The sequence below is a fragment of the Narcine bancroftii genome, chromosome 7, assembly GCF_036971445.1.
Source record: "Narcine bancroftii isolate sNarBan1 chromosome 7, sNarBan1.hap1, whole genome shotgun sequence".
Taxonomy (NCBI): Eukaryota; Metazoa; Chordata; class Chondrichthyes; order Torpediniformes; family Narcinidae; genus Narcine; species Narcine bancroftii.
Genome location: NC_091475.1, coordinates 24,618,741 through 24,634,766, shown reverse-complemented (window position 1 = coordinate 24,634,766; position 16,026 = coordinate 24,618,741). Strand labels below are relative to the sequence as shown.

General features: G+C 40.6%; 1 protein-coding gene across 20 annotated transcripts in view; it reads left to right on the top strand.

The window, feature by feature from the left end:
• The window catches only part of cadm2b (cell adhesion molecule 2b), a 1,102,220-nt gene that overhangs the window by 758,225 nt on the left and 327,969 nt on the right, over positions 1-16,026 (top strand). The window lies entirely within an intron of this gene.

Genomic DNA, 16,026 nt, shown 5'->3' with positions numbered 1-16,026 from the left:
GCATAAGAAGCAGCTTAATAAGATGAGAATAAGATGGAATTACAGGATATATTTTAGATTGGGAGGAGCATTGGCTGATAGGCCAAAAGCAAAGGGTGGGAATAAAGGGATCCTCTTCAGTTTGATTGCCGATTACTAGTGGTGTTCCACAGTGTTCCACAGTGTTGGGACGCTTATTTTTGTATATTGGTGATTTAGATTATGGATTGAATGGTTTTATGGCCATATTTGCAGATGATACTAAGATAGGTGGTGGAGTAGGAAGTTTGGAAGAAACTGAAAGGTTGCAGAGACTTGGACAGCTTAGGAGAGTGGACAAAGAAATGGCAGATGAGATACAATGCTGAGAAATATATGGTTGTAAATTTTGGAAGAAGAAATAAACCAGCAGATTATTATTTGGATTCAAAATTTGGAAGGATAATTTAAAGGATAACCACCAGGTTGGATCAGCAGTAAAGAAAGTGAATCCTATGTTGGCATTCATTTCAAGAGGAATAGTGTATAAGAGTAGAGGTGTTGACAAGGCTCTATGGGGCACTGGTGAGACCTCATTTGGAGTTCTATGTGCAGGTTTGGGCCCTTTATCTTAGAAGGGATGTAATAACAATGGAGAGTGAACAGAGATGATTTACCAAGATGATTTCTAGAATACAAGGGCTAACATATGAAGAACATTTAGCAGCTCTTGGGAATGTATCATTGGAATATAGAAGAATGAGAGGGGATCTCATAGAAGCATTTTGAATGCTGAAAGAATTGGATAGAGTAGATGTGAATACGATGTTTCCCTTCATGGGTGAATTCAGAACAAGAGTCTTAGAAGTCTTAGAAGTCTTAGAAGTCTTAGAAGGTACCCTTGTAAAACAGAGATGAGGAAAAATTTCTTTAGCCAGAGGGTTGTGGTTTTTTGCATTCATTGCCGCATACAGCCCTGGAGGTCCGATCATTGGGGGAATTTAAGAAGGAGATCGATAGATATCTAATTAGTCAAGGTATCAAGGGATATGGGGAAAAGAATGGAATTCAGAATTAGAAGTGAGAGCAGTTTAACTCAGAGTGGAGTTGCAGAGCACGACTCAATGCGCTGAATAGCCTGCATCTGGTCCTTTATCTTGTGATATGTGAACTGACATTTCCTGTTCTGTGCAACGCTGCTGGGAACGATGTTCCTTTCCTAACAATCATAGTCACACATCAGTTCAGGGGAACCATGATCCTGGTGGGGACATTTGCTTAGGCTACTCAGGAGACTTTAAACTAGAATGGTTGGGGGAAGGGAACCAAATGGAAGAGAACAACAAGGAGAAGGTTAGATTGCAAACAAAGAAAGTTTGTAGACAGTGTTTGAGAGTAGAAAAGCAGGTAATAAGAAGGGAGATGCTCTGTATGAAGATGGAGGGGAGATAACAGAAAAAGAACATAATAGAATTGTTTGTAAAGGTAGGGGCAAACGGAGAGTAAGAAGTGGGAAATCTCTGAAATACATATATTTTAATGCTAGGAGCATTGTAAGGAAGGTGGATGAGCTGAGGGTATGGATTGACACTTGGCAGTGTGACGTGGTAGCGATTAGTGAAACATGGTTGCAGGAGGGATGTGATTGGCAGCTAACTATTCCTGGATTTTGTTGCTTTAGGTGTGATAGAATTGGAGGGGCAAGAGGGGGTAGTGTTGCATTGCTTGCCAGAGAAAATATTACAGCGATGATTAGGCAGGATATATTAGAGGGCTTGTCCAGGGAGGCTATTTGGGTGGAATTGAGGAATGGGAAAGGGGTAGTTACACTTATAGGGGTGTATTATGGACCACCTAATGGGAAATGAGAACTAGAGGAGCAAATTTGTAGGGAGATAGCAGATATTTGTAATAATCACAGGGTTGTGATTGTGGGAGGTTTTAATTTTCCAAATTTAGATTGGGAAACCCATTCTGTGAAAGGGCTGGATGGATTGGAGTTTGTAAACAGTGTGTAGGATAGTTTTTATAGCAATACGTAGAGGTACCAACTAGAGAAGGGGCAGTGTTTGATCTACTGTTGGAAAATGAGATAGATCAGGTGACAGAGATATGTGTTGGGGAGCAATTTGGATCCAGTGATCACAGTGCCATTAGCTTCAATGTAATTATGAAAGGGTTGACCGTTTTGAGTTTTGTGTGCCCGATGGAGATGTGGGGGGGCTGGTAGTCATGGTGGGGAGCTGGCTGATGGAGGACCTCAGTTTTCTTCAGGCTGACTTCCAGGCCAAACATTTTGGCAGTTTCCGCAAAGCAGGACGTCAAGCGCTGAAGAGCTGGCTCTGAATGGGCAACTAAAGCGGCATCATCTGCAAAGAGTAGTTCACAGACAAGTTTCTCTTGTGTCTTGGTGTGAGCTTGCAGGCGCCTCAGATTGAAGAGACTGCCATCCGTGCGGTACCGGATGTAAACAGTGTCTTCATTGTTGGGGTCTTTCATGGCTTGGTTCAGCATCATGCTGAAGAAGATTGAAAAGAGGGTTGGTGCGAGAACACAGCCTTGCTTCACGCCATTGTTAATGGAGAAGGGTTCAGAGAGCTCATTGCTGTATCTGACCCGACCTTGTTGGTTTTCGTGCAGTTGGATAATCATGTTGAGGAACTTTGGGGGACATCCGATGCGCTCTAGTATTTGCCAAAGCCCTTTCCTGCTCACGGTGTCGAAGGCTTTGGTGAGGTCAACAAAGGTCAAAACGGTCAACCAGTTTACCTATCTCGGCTGCACCATTTCATCAGATGCAAGGATCGACAATGAGATAGACAACAGACTCGCCAAGGCAAATAGCGCCTTTGGAAGACTACACAAAAGAGTCTGGAAAAACAACCAACTGAAAAACCTCACAAAGATAAGCGTATACAGAGCCGTTGTCATACCCACACTCCTGTTCGGCTCCGAATCATGGGTCCTCTACCGGCACCACCTACGGCTCCTAGAACGCTTCCACCAGCGTTGTCTCCGCTCCATCCTCAACATCCATTGGAGCGCTCACACCCCTAACGTCGAGGTACTCGAGATGGCAGAGGTCGACAGCATCGAGTCCACGCTGCTGAAGATCCAGCTGCGCTGGATGGGTCACGTCTCCAGAATGGAGGACCATCGCCTTCCCAAGATCGTATTATATGGCGAGCTCTCCACTGGCCACCGTGACAGAGGTGCACCAAAGAAAAGGTACAAGGACTGCCTAAAGAAATCTCTTGGTGCCTGCCACATTGACCACCGCCAGTGGGCTGATAACGCCTCAAACCGTGCATCTTGGCGCCTCACAGTTTGGCGGGCAGCAGCCTCCTTTGAAGAAGACCGCAGAGCCCACCTCACTGACAAAAGGCAAAGGAGGAAAAACCCAACACCCAACCCCAACCAACCAATTTTCCCTTGCAACCGCTGCAATCGTGTCTGCCTGTCCCGCATCGGACTGGTCAGCCACAAACGAGCCTGCAGCTGACGTGGACTTTTTACCCCCTCCATAAATCTTCGTCCGCGAAGCCAAGCCAAAGAAGAATTATGAAAGGGATATGTCGGGGCCTAGGATTGAGGTTTTCGATTGGGGAAAAGCTAGCTTTGAGGAGACGTGAAAGGATTTGCAAGGTGTGGATTGGGACGACTTGTTTTATGAACAGGATGTAGTATGATTACGCTGAGCCCTCTGAACAACAACTCTTAAATTCATCTCAAACAATGAAGTAAAATCGCTTGAGGTGATTGACCCGGATAAGGTTTCTTACTCAATGCTCTATCCGCTCTATCCAATTCCAAACCATCTGGGAAAAATTCAACACCCAATATTTCTGGAATCCACTTTTTAAAAAATTTCACCGGATCTGAACCTTCAATGCTTTCTGGGAGTCCTACTATTTTCACATTATTCCAACACCCTTGATTTTCCAGAGAGTCAATCTTCTTCAACAATTCTCTCTTTTGAATCTCCCATCCTACAAAAGAATCTTCCACTTTTTCTATTTTTTCTCTATTCTATTCCACTTGGTCTTTACAATCATGGAATGTCCCTTCAATCTTTTGAAATTATCTTGCAGTGTATCCACCACTTTCAGACATCTATCAACATCAGCTTTAACAACAGTCATATCTTTCTTTACGGATGACACTTCTTCACAAATATTGTTCATTTTAACTTTCATATCCATAAATCCTTAATCTACTTGAGAAGGTACCTGAGATGACATTTGATGAGCAATCCCTTCCAAAATTGTAAAAACTGCTTCAAAACTAGGTTCCCCCATTCCTCCTTGAGGCCTACCTTCTTTAACTGCAATATCTGAAGCAAGTTCTTCCTGTCTCCATTCTGACAAGGCAGGACTTCCCTCCCCCTCTTCACTTGTCATCGGCCGGGTCGCACTGCTGCAGGTCTGGACCCCCACCAATGCAGGGCTGAGTTCCTCAGCCCATTACCGGCCAGTTCCCCCCACAGCTCCAACCCTGTCTAACAAGTCATGAACTCGTGATGCACCGCACATTCCTGACAGTGCCATCGATCACACAGGCATGTCTGCAGACGGCCCTCCACACGTTTCAGGGCCTCTGGGCACAATTGCGGGGTCGTGCGGTGTAATCAGGAGACACCATTCAGCCACTTCACCCGCGCACCCACATCACGGGCGTGCGTATTAGAGTCATCTGAGCAAGCAACAGTGCTGACGCCATCGTGCGACTGCAAGGTAGGCGCTGGCGTCATACTAATCCGACCTGGAGTTCGTTGGGCCTTGGGAGCTGGATCCGTTGACTCCATGGTTTCAACTTGGTAAGTAGGCCTCAATTCTTCAGCACTCTTATATGGTAGTTTCTTCTGTAATTGAGCCTTCAGTTTCTTCACATTAGAAGTCATTTTCTTCCTTCAGTCTTCAGACACCTTTAAAAACTATTTTTTAAACTTTCCAAATTTTTTTAATCGGGCATTAATTAGTCCAACTGGGGAGAGGTGGAATTACACATCTTCTTCCTACGGCATCACGCCATAGCCCCCTGGACGTAGTAGAGAAATGGAGGGCTTTTAAAGGTGAGATTTTGAGGGTACAAAATCTTTATGTTCCTGTTAGGTTTAAAGGCAGGGTCAAATGTTTGAGAGAGCCATGGGTTTCAAGGGATGTTGGAAACTTGTTTTGTAAAAAGAGAGACCTACGATAAATATAAGAAACAAGGAAAAAGATGTTCAGGGAATACGTTGAATTAAAAAGAATCTTATGAAAAAAATTAGAAAAGCGAAAAAAGATAGCAAGCAGGGTGAAAATAAATCCAAACGGTTTCTATAAATATGTAATAGCAAAAGGAGAGTGAGGGATAAAATTAGCCCCTTAGAGAATCAAAGCAGACAACTGTGTGTGGAGCCAGAAGAGATGGGGGAGATCTTGAACAATTTATTTTCTTTGGTATTCAGTAAGGAGAAAGATATTGAATTGTGCAGGATAAAGAAAACAAAGTGGGTAATTATGGAGACTATAGTGATTAAGAAAGAGGAATTACTGGAGTTTTTGAAGCATATAAAGGTGGATAAGTCTCCAGATCCAGATGGGATTTTCCCCAGGACTTTGAGAGAAGATAGTGAGGAAATAGCAGAGGCTCTGACAGATGTCATTAGAGATGGGTATAGTGCCAGAGGATTGGCGTATTGCACATATGGTTCCTGTGTTTAAAGAGGGTTCGAGGAACAAGCCTAGCAATTATCACCCTGTAAGTTTGATTACTCAAAACAGATTTGTGTGTAGAAGGTCATGTTTGACCAATCTTGTTGAATTTTTTTGAAGAGGTAACTATGAATGTTGATGTGGGTAGAGCAGTGGATGTTGTCTATAAGGCCTTCTTTAAAGTTCTGCATGGAAGGTTAGTTAGGAAGGTTCCGTCGTTAGGTATTAATTTTGAGATAGTCAAATGGATTCAACAGTGGCTGAAAGGGAGATGCCAGAGAGTCATAATGGATAACTGTTTGTCAGGCTGGAGACCCGTGACAAGCAGTGTGCCTCAGGGATCTGTATTTGGTCCATTGCTGTTTGTCATATACATTAATGATCTGGATAATGGTGTGGTAAATTGGATTAGTAAATATGTAGATGATACTAAAATAGGTGGAATTGTAGATAATGAAGAAGCTTTTCAAAGATTGCAGAGGGATTTGGTCTCCTTAGAAGAGTGGGCTGAAAGATGGCAGATGGAGTTTAATGCTGAGAAGTGTGAAGTGCTTCATTATGGTAGGAATAATCAAAACAGGACACACGTAGTAAATGGGAGGGCATTGAGGAATGCAGTGGAGCAGAAAGATCTAGGAATAGGTGCATCGCTCCCTAAAGGTACAATCTCATGTGGATAGGGTGGTGAAGAAGGCTTTTAGTATGCTGGCCTTTATAAATCAATGCATAGAATACAGGAGTTGGAAAGTGATGTTGAGACTGTTCAAGGCATTGGTGAGGCCACATTTAGAGTACTGTTTGTGTCGAATCCTGAGGTCAAATAAAATTAACACTCTTAGATTGAGTTCAAATATACTCAGTTTTATTCCACCATTACTGTTTTTTACTCCCTCATGGTCCTGTGCAACATGCTAGCCATTACAGTAAATAACCAATTTATATTATCCTGCAAGGCATTATAATCAATAACTGAACTATATTATTTATCACTCTGACAGAGTGTAGTTCTGGTCACCGAATTATAGGAAGGATATAAACAAGGTAGAGAGAGTGCAGAGAAGATTAATGAAAATGTTACCTGGGTTTCAGCATCTACATTACAAAGAAAGATTGAGTAAATTATGCTTTTATTCTTTGGAACATAGAAGGTTGAGAGGGGATTTGATAGAGGTACTTAAGATTATGAGGTTGATGGATAGAGTTGATGTGAATAGGCTGTTTCCATTGAGAGTAGGAGAGATTGAAACAAGAGGTCATGAGTTAAGGGTTAAGGGGAAAAAGTTTAGAAGTAACATGAGGGGGAACTTCTTTACTCAGAGAATGAGCTTCTGGGAGAAGTAGTGGAAGCAGGTTCAATTTTGTCATTTAAGGAAAAATTGGATAGGTACATGGATGGGAGGGGAATGGAGGGTGCAGGAAGGTGGGACTAGAGGAGAGTACTTAGTTTGGTGCTGACTAGAAGGGCCAAAATGGCCTGTTTCCATGGTTATATATCAAGGAACAGGCCCTTTGGCCCAACTTTTCCATACAGACCAAGTTACTAATCTATGCTCATCTCCTTTGCCTACATTTGATCCCTATCCTTTTAAGTCATAAGAGGAGGATGTTGCAATGATGTGAACTGCCAATGTGCCTTATCCAAGCAGAATATTGCAAGAGTGAGTAAAGGGAAAATCTGAATTTGCAGTAGGTGACACAATGCAGTGAACAGAACCACAGTGTCACAAGGAAACAGCTTCAACAGCCTTTGGTTAGCTGCAACATTTACTTTTGCTGATGTTAAAAGTTTCATTTGATCAATAACCTTTATTAATTGATGTCACTCTGAGTAAAGAAGGAGCAGGGCACTAATTTCAAATCAGCTGCAAATGCATTTGAGGTCATATTGTTATATAACACTTCATTATATTAGTACACAAAAGAACAGAGTGTAAGGTTTGGCCTTTTCAGAAGATCACATGAATACTTCAGATAATGTGTGTTCAGAATCAGAATCTGAATTTATTGTAAAGAACAAGTCATGAAATTTGGTGTTTTGCTGCATCATAGTTCAAATATTCATATTGTAACCATCTACAAAATTACTATATAAAAAAAATCAAAAGAGCAGGGCACATAAAAGTGTCTTTGGTTCATTGATTATTCAGGAATCTGATGGCAATGAGGAAGAAGCTGTCCTTGTGCCATTGAGTGTTCATCTTCAGACTCCTGTACCTTTTTCCTGAGGTAGCAAAGTGAAGAGGGCAAGGCGTGGGTGGTGGTGGGATCTTTGAATAGAGGCTGCTTTTTTCGACACCACCTCATGTGGATGTCCTCAATGGAGTGAACACTGGTGTCTGTGATAGGCAGGCAAAGTTAACAACCCTCTGGAGTTTATTCTTGTCCTGAGAGTTGGCTCCTCCATACCAGGCAGTGATGCAACCAGCCAGTAAGCTCTCCACAGTACACCTGTAGAAACAATTATGTGTGTTCTGCAGTGAGTAAGCTCATCCTTGACCAAGACCTTTCCCAACTCAATTTGTAACCATCTCATCCACTTAGTAGTGAGACAAAGTCCCATTCGCAATCACCACTCATCTACCAGCATGTCATATACTCTAAATCTCCCCAGGACACTGGAACAACCTCCATGAACAAACATTTAGCCACTTGACTGTCTCCTGATTTGACTCAGTAAACTTTTCTCAGAGAGTGCTCCTGTGAAGTGTCTCATTGATTGACATTTAGAGACATACATTAATTGGAAGTTCTATTATAATTTGCCTTGCTCTACCAGAATCATCCTTTCACTCTCCCATCTGTCTCCAGTGAAATCTCTGATGAAATGGCATCAGAATAGAAATTGAGAGAAGGCTGTGATTAGAAGATGGGATATTGTCTATTGTAAGACTAATTGATAAAGTCTAATTGTTATGAATAGAGAACTCCTCTTGTTGCATCTTGTGTCTATCGAGTTCAAGTTCAAATCTATCGTCAGAGTACATACATGACATCACATATAACCAAAGATGCTTTTTCCTGTTGGCCGAGCAGAATTTCTACCTTTTGGCAGTGTAAACTATACTCAAGATAAAGGTACATATACAAAAGGGCAGCACCGTTAGCAGTTAGCGCAACGCTGTTACAGCACCAGTGATCGGGTCTGGGGTTCGAATCCCACACTGTCTGTAAGGAGTTTATACATTCTGACCGTGACTGTGTGGATGTCCTCTGGATACTACAGTTTTTTTCCACCATTCAAAATGTTCGGGGGTTGTCGGTCAATTGGGTGCAATTAGGCAGAACAGGTTTGTGGGTCTAAATGGCCTGTCAATGTGCCATATATCTAAATTTAAAAATTTAATTGAATTTAAATCAAAAGTGAGAAAGGTATGCAAACTGCAATACAAAAAAAATCAATAATAAATAAGGTGCAAAGTAAGAATCCTTAAATGAGTCCCCGAATGGGTCTGTTGCTGAAGAGTCTGATGGTGGAGGGGGAGCAGCTGTTCTTGAACCTGGTTGCCTGGGTCTTGCACTGTCCTTTGCTAACCAAATTCTCATCCACCTTTGATATATACTCAACTGTCCACCGATAGCAGACAGAGGTTTAGCAAAGCTGAACATTTCTAAGTCCACTTTTCTTCAACAGCAATGTAAATATATTTAGGTGGCCAAGCACTTTATTGATTTTTTTAAATTCTCTCTGTATTGCACAGTTAGTTTCTTTACCTGTGTTGTTTGTTTACATTTCGTTATTTGTTTACATGTATATGCTGTATACAGGTTTTTTTTGCATTATCAATAAGTGGTAATTCTGCCTGACCCACTGGAAAAAGAATCTCAGACTTGTATGTAATGTCATATATGTACTTTAAATCTAAAATTTGAGTAATAGCCAATCTCCTCGACCAGGACGGTCAATCTTCCACTCAAGGGGCAGCAGCCAAAACTGAAGAAATTCCTGCCCAATGATTTCATAGAGAGTAAAATGCCAGGGTCACTGACATAGTGGTCAGTGGGGTGTCCGTGGAAATGTTGCAGATGCTGGGAATCTGAAACGAAAGGATCATACACTTAAAGGGTTAAACAGGAATGGCTGTAAACACCATCAGATCAGGTGATCTCTGTGTGAAGAGAGAAAGAGGGGTGAGAGGGAGGGAGGAAGAGAGAGGGGGGGAAAGGGAGGAGATGGGGGAGAAAGAGAGAGAGAGAGAGAGAGAAAGAGAGATATATATTTTTGGCCAAAGATCAACAGGTGCATTCGTTGTACAGCAAGATTAAAAGCTGTTCAGCCCAACTTGTCCACGTCTACCAAATACACCCATAGGTATTAACCCATCTCCCAGCTCCTGTTCTCTGACATTCTGTGCCTGGTCAATTCAAGTGTCCATCTGGATACTTCTTAAATGCTGTCGATGCTCTGCTTCCACTCTCTCTGCCAGTGCATTTGTGATTTCCCTCAAATCTCCTCAAAATCTCTTCCTCCTGCGCCTAGACCTGTGTCCAGTAAATTTCTATACCTCTCATATAGGGTAAAGATTCCTGCAGTCTATATTAGACAATGTTGCAGTAATTGAGCAGAATGGTTATGAAAGGAATTGAAGTGGAAGAATTTGAACAGATCTTGAGGTGGCCTTGGAAGTAGTTGGTGTGTGAGATATCCTTTGCTCTTTCACAGTCACAGAACATCAGTGGATTATTATGTGCTTCCAATTAATTTTCATTCCTGTGGGACTGTCACTTTAAGAGAATAAATCAAGCTGCAAGCCCTGCAAGCTTTGAAGATTGACTGTGGGCTGACAGGCTGGGGAGCGTGTACTCAAATTCACTACTTCTGAAGAGAGAGGAAGTGTGCCAGGAACACAGGTGCAGAGACCATGTGACCAACATATTAAAGAAACAGTACATTTGATCAGGGGCCATTTTAAGGAAGCAGCACAAGACTACCAACTCTTTGAGGAATACAGTGATGAAGTGGCTTTGTATGGCCAAAGGAAAGGTCACTTTTGAAGGGGACTTGTTGAATCCCACCGTAGCTGAAGGAAAGGTCATTTCTAAAAGGAAATAGTTTAAATCCCATTGTGACCATTGTGATGGACATTTCAGTTGACCCATGAAAGGGTTTTGGAAACTTTGTGAAGCCACTCATTTAGTTTCCCCTAGAAAAGGAAAAAGGGAGTTTTGACTAAAAGGACATTTCTCAGGAAGCAACTCAACAAGGATTTTGTGAGTTTACAACAGTCTGTCACCTGGTCTCTCCCACCTCATTTGTAAACACCTCTTTACATCAATTTAAGAGTCTTCATGTCAACACTGTATTTCTGAGACTGAACTTTGAACTGAAATCCCAGAATCATGCCTGAGTAATGGTTTGGGATGTGCCACCCACACACCATAAACACCACACCACACACACACACACACACACACACACACACACACACACACACACACACACACACACATACGCACACACGTATATTCAAGCATGTTTGGGGGTTGTTTGGATAAGGTGTAATATTATTGATAATTAATAATAAAATATTATTTTAAATATAACACTGGGCATTTTCAGATACATTCTCTGCCAAGAATGCACCTGCAGAAGCGGAATCGGACCTGTGGAATTGCCATTCAGATGGCAGCGCTAAAAGCATAGCCCTGGCCACCTGAAAGGGACAGCTGCACGGGAGGCGCCTTGGAGTGTACTCCGGCTCCTGTCCCTGCGGGTTGTCATCCCCTCAGCAGCTGCTTTCACGTGGCTGCATTCAGTACTCCAGCGATTATCCCTCCCAGAGGAGGGTAACAAAGTGTGCCTCCCGACAGCTTTACATCAGGGTATTTTGGCCACCTGTAAGTGCCTACTGTCTTGGCTAATTTCTATTCCTGTTTTCTGAGTACGTAACAAAATATTAACTGAGATTAAGACATGAGAGGGCAGGTCAGTTTCTCCTGGCTTTCAAAAAATAAATTGGGTATTCTGACAAACCATGAATATACACAACACACATCAATGTCAACCAGGTGCTGGCAGCTTTGATGATTTACTACCTTGGTGTATAATTTCTATTCAGTTTGTGATTCTGTGCACCTCGGGGAGCTCCGTACCACGTGGATTATATTTTCATTTCTGATTCCTACTTAAATATATTACAACTGCAATCATTTTTGTTGAAATCAATACAGAATAAAATGCATTCCTGAAGACATCCACAACCTCTCTGAGGAATACAAGCAAAATTTCCCATGTTGAGCTTATTATTTTTCTTTTATATCATTATTTTCGACTGCCTTGTCTCCAAGTCATTGTGTTGTGTTAACTTCCGGGATGGGAATGTCTGCAGAATAGTCAGAAGTATAGCCAGGAGAAAATGAAGGTTCTCATCAGGTCAGGCAGCATCCACGAGGAGAAGTGGTCAGTGTCTCAGCTGGGACCCTTTACCAAAACTTAGATAAAGAAGGTGAAATTGCATGTACAAAGGGGGAAGACTGGGGTAGAGGCCCAGAGGTGAAAGAGTATAGGACAGTGTAAGTGATGGAGAGACAGGTAGAGGGGGAAATCACTGGGAAGGGGGAGGTAAAATAAAGTTACTCTCCATTGACCCAGCAATTCCTTTCAAATTCCCGATCATTTTTATGAAATCAGCTCTTGGCCTTTGTTGCGTCACAGGTCAGAGTTGAACTTATGGTCACATCCAGATGAACCTTCACTTCTTTTCGTCTGAAGTTCCAAAATAAATTACAATCCTTTTTTTTAATTTTCCTGGAGTTTAGGAGCAGAAAGAAATGTTTCAGCCTTTTCTACCCTACCCCATCATTAGACTGTGTGGAAATTACACCAGTGGTTCAGTGAGTCCAGACATTAAGGGTTCTAGTTCCATTCCAGAGTATCTTGGGAGGAATAGATGCAGCACTGAGGGAGAGTTGGACTATTTTTGGGATCTTTTAAATTAGGGCCTCATTCTGCCTTCTGAAGTTCAGTTTTTTTGAAGAAGTTCTCTATAGTACTGTCTCCAATGTTAACTTGTCAATAAACTGTTCTGGCCATTCTCCTTGTACCTTCTGTTGAAGCTTGCTTTGGATCACCACCACCACTGGGGCCATGTTTTAAAAATTATTTGTTGAATATTAATGGTTTTGCTACATCCTGGTCAGTGAAAGATGCTATATAAATAAAATGTTTTCATGAAAACAAGGTGTAAATTTTCTGAATTTATTCAAACAACATAAGCAGACATTGTCCAGATGGTCACCTTTCTCTATTTCAGTAGTTGGCCATATTAACTCTATTAAAATGATTATTTTACCCAAACTTTTACACCTTTTTTATGTGATTCCAGTCATTTTTAATTCCCTTGACTCTATTATATCTTCCTATATTTGGAAAAACAAATGACCTCAGCTGAATAAGTTTCATTTGCAGAGATCTAAAAGGAAAGTAGGCTTGGTATTGCAGAATTTTAGATACTATTACTGGGCAATCAATATACGTTTTATCTTGTTTTGGATTCAATATTTTAATAGATTGGACTGCCCATTTTGGGTCTCTTTGGAATTGAGGTCGGCTGAGAAGTTTTCCATTTTATCCTTTTTAGGATCTTTTTTTTTAGCTAAAGTTAACAGAATGAGAGACAGCCCTGCAATAAAACATTCCTTGCATATCTGGTTTCAATTCAGGAAATTTTATTATTAAAAGGTTTTTTGTTATCAAGTTTGATATCATCTAATTATGTATTTCCTCTTTTGTATGATTCGACATTTGTCAATTGATATGATAATGGTATTAAGTATTTTCGAGTCTTTTTTTTAATTTTTTTTTACTTTATTTAAGATTTTTATAACATGAATAAAATAGAAAGTTACAGTAAAAAGATTAAACATAAGATAATAAAAATTACAATTTTTTACAAGTTCAATTACCAAATTTTTCCATGACTTGTGAATCTAACATACTGAATGTAATTTTCAAATTACAACCCTCCCAGAAGGGGTTAATAACCATTATATATGATATACTTTCAAAATTGCATCAGGTTTCTCTTGATAAAATTAAAAGAGCATAGGAGCATGATCTACAGTTTTCTATCTCAGACAAAAATTGGCATTTGATATTTAAATTAGTGAACACTTCTTCACTATGTGCTCGACATTCTCTTATTTAGTTTAAGGTTGTACGTTAGACTTACATGTCTAAAGACAAATTATCCTGTATATTTCCAGATCTAAATCCCCGATGTGACAGATGTTATGATGAGGAAGAAACCTTAATACATATTTTCTGGTCTTGTGTTCTTGAACCTTTTTTGGAGGGAGATTTTTTGTGTTTTGTCAATAATATTACGTGTTAATCTTGAACCTAATCCTTTAACGGCTTTGAAATGTTATATGATATTAATGAGCTATTTTCTTCAGCTGATCGTCAAGTCATACTATTTACAATTCTTATGGCACAAAGTGCTATCCTACTTAAATGTAAAGATCCTGTTCTGTCCTCTAGTACTCAGTGGTTAGGTCATGTCTTGTCTTAATTTAGAAAAGCTTAGGTGTTCTATGTTATATATTAACCCTAATTTTCATAAAATTTGGAGTCCTTTTATGGACTATTTTCATGCTTTATTTGGTAGGGGATTAGAGTTCTTTTCTTTGTTTTTTTTGGTAATTCTGACAACATTGTATGGGGAAGGGGTATATTGTTATTGTTTTATATTTGGAAATGTACTTATATTTTCATAATTGGTAACCTATGTTCTTGTTCTATAAAACTCAATAAAAAGATTGAAAGATTTTGAAGAGGAGCTCATCTTCAGAAATATAAGATTTTTTCAGTTCATGGTTAGTTGAGTTGGCTACCAGCATGGCACTCAGACTGAAAATATTTACTGATAATTAGCTCCCACAGAAAGCATTTTGCTCTCTGACAATTCGGTTCTACGTTTTATAGCACTGGAAACGATAAACAAAGGGATTCAGGTTTATTTCTGAGCAACACACGGGAATCTTTTATCTGCTGTTTTCTCTTGGGACTCCTCCAAAACAGTAATTTGTTGTCAGATAGAATCCAATTGCAGTAATGCAATCTATTCATTGTTCTGTGCAAAGAATTAGTCGTCTAGTCTTGGAGTTTTTTGATAGAAAATAATGGAAAACTACAATGATTTAATCCAAAAACAATGGTGGAAACTGTATCTCAAGAGGACTATTATCTGGGCACACCCATCTGAAAGCTTGATGTTATGTTTTATCTGCTTAACCCTTTAGGAGTGAGATTTGTTTTTCCTAGCTTTCAGCTTCTGTGCTAATTCCTCTGAAACTGCAGCATGTGGAGTGACTGAGGGCCAACTCAGCTTCTCAGCCATCTCCAACAACCTGCACACCTCTCTGACTCAGTGCATGAAGAGATCAATAACTGCGCCTTCCCACCTTTCTAAACATGCATTTGATGCCTCTGCAGCTGCTACACATGTTCCTGGTCTCTCTGAGCCTCTGTCTAGAACCACTGATCCATGTGGACTGAAGCTCATCTTTTCATTACTTTAATCATTCCTGTCAATTCTTGTTTTTAGAGAGGAAGAAAGAACTTGCAATCTACCTTGGTAATAAAGGAGCTTGACATTAGAAATAAAAGCAGAAAATGGTGGAAATCCTCAAGTCAACATAATTTGATTTGAGTGTGAATCTAGCAGTGAGTCTCATCCATACATCTGATTTCAATTTGAAATGGACTTCCACTTTGCCACAGCATTTACCAGGACACTATCTAAATTGATTCATTGACCCCAGAGCATTGGAGGCTGAGGTGGGATATATGGAGCCTCATAAAGTCATGAGGGGCATAGGTAGACTAAATATTTAAAGTCATTTTCCCAGGACAGGGTGTCCAATAATAGAGAGCATAGTTTTAAGGTGGGAGGGGAAAAGTTTAAAAGGAACCTGAAGGATACCTTCTTCTCACAAGAGGTAGTGGGTCAGTGGAACAAGTTGCCAAAGGAAGAGGTAGAAGCAGGGACAATTACAACATTAGAAGATATTTGAATAGGTGCATAGATAGGTTTAGAGGGGTATTGCCCAAATACAGAAAAATGGGACAACATAGTTAGACCACTTATTTGGCATGAACAGGTTGGGCTGACAAGCCTTAAAACTCTCTGTCTATATCCAACAACATTTGTCCTGCTTTGCTAACTTGTGGCTTTTTGCTCCCCTGTTTATACTTTCCCCTGGCTTAGACTGAGATATGACTCTGTACGTGACCTGCTGACCAAATCTAATATCCTCAAATGCCATTTCCAGTCATAACTTCCTTCTTCCAGATGTTTATTGTAAACCTCTTCAATGTTTATGATTCCCCATTTTGGGATTGATTGTAAACTTAGCAATTCTAGACCTTAGA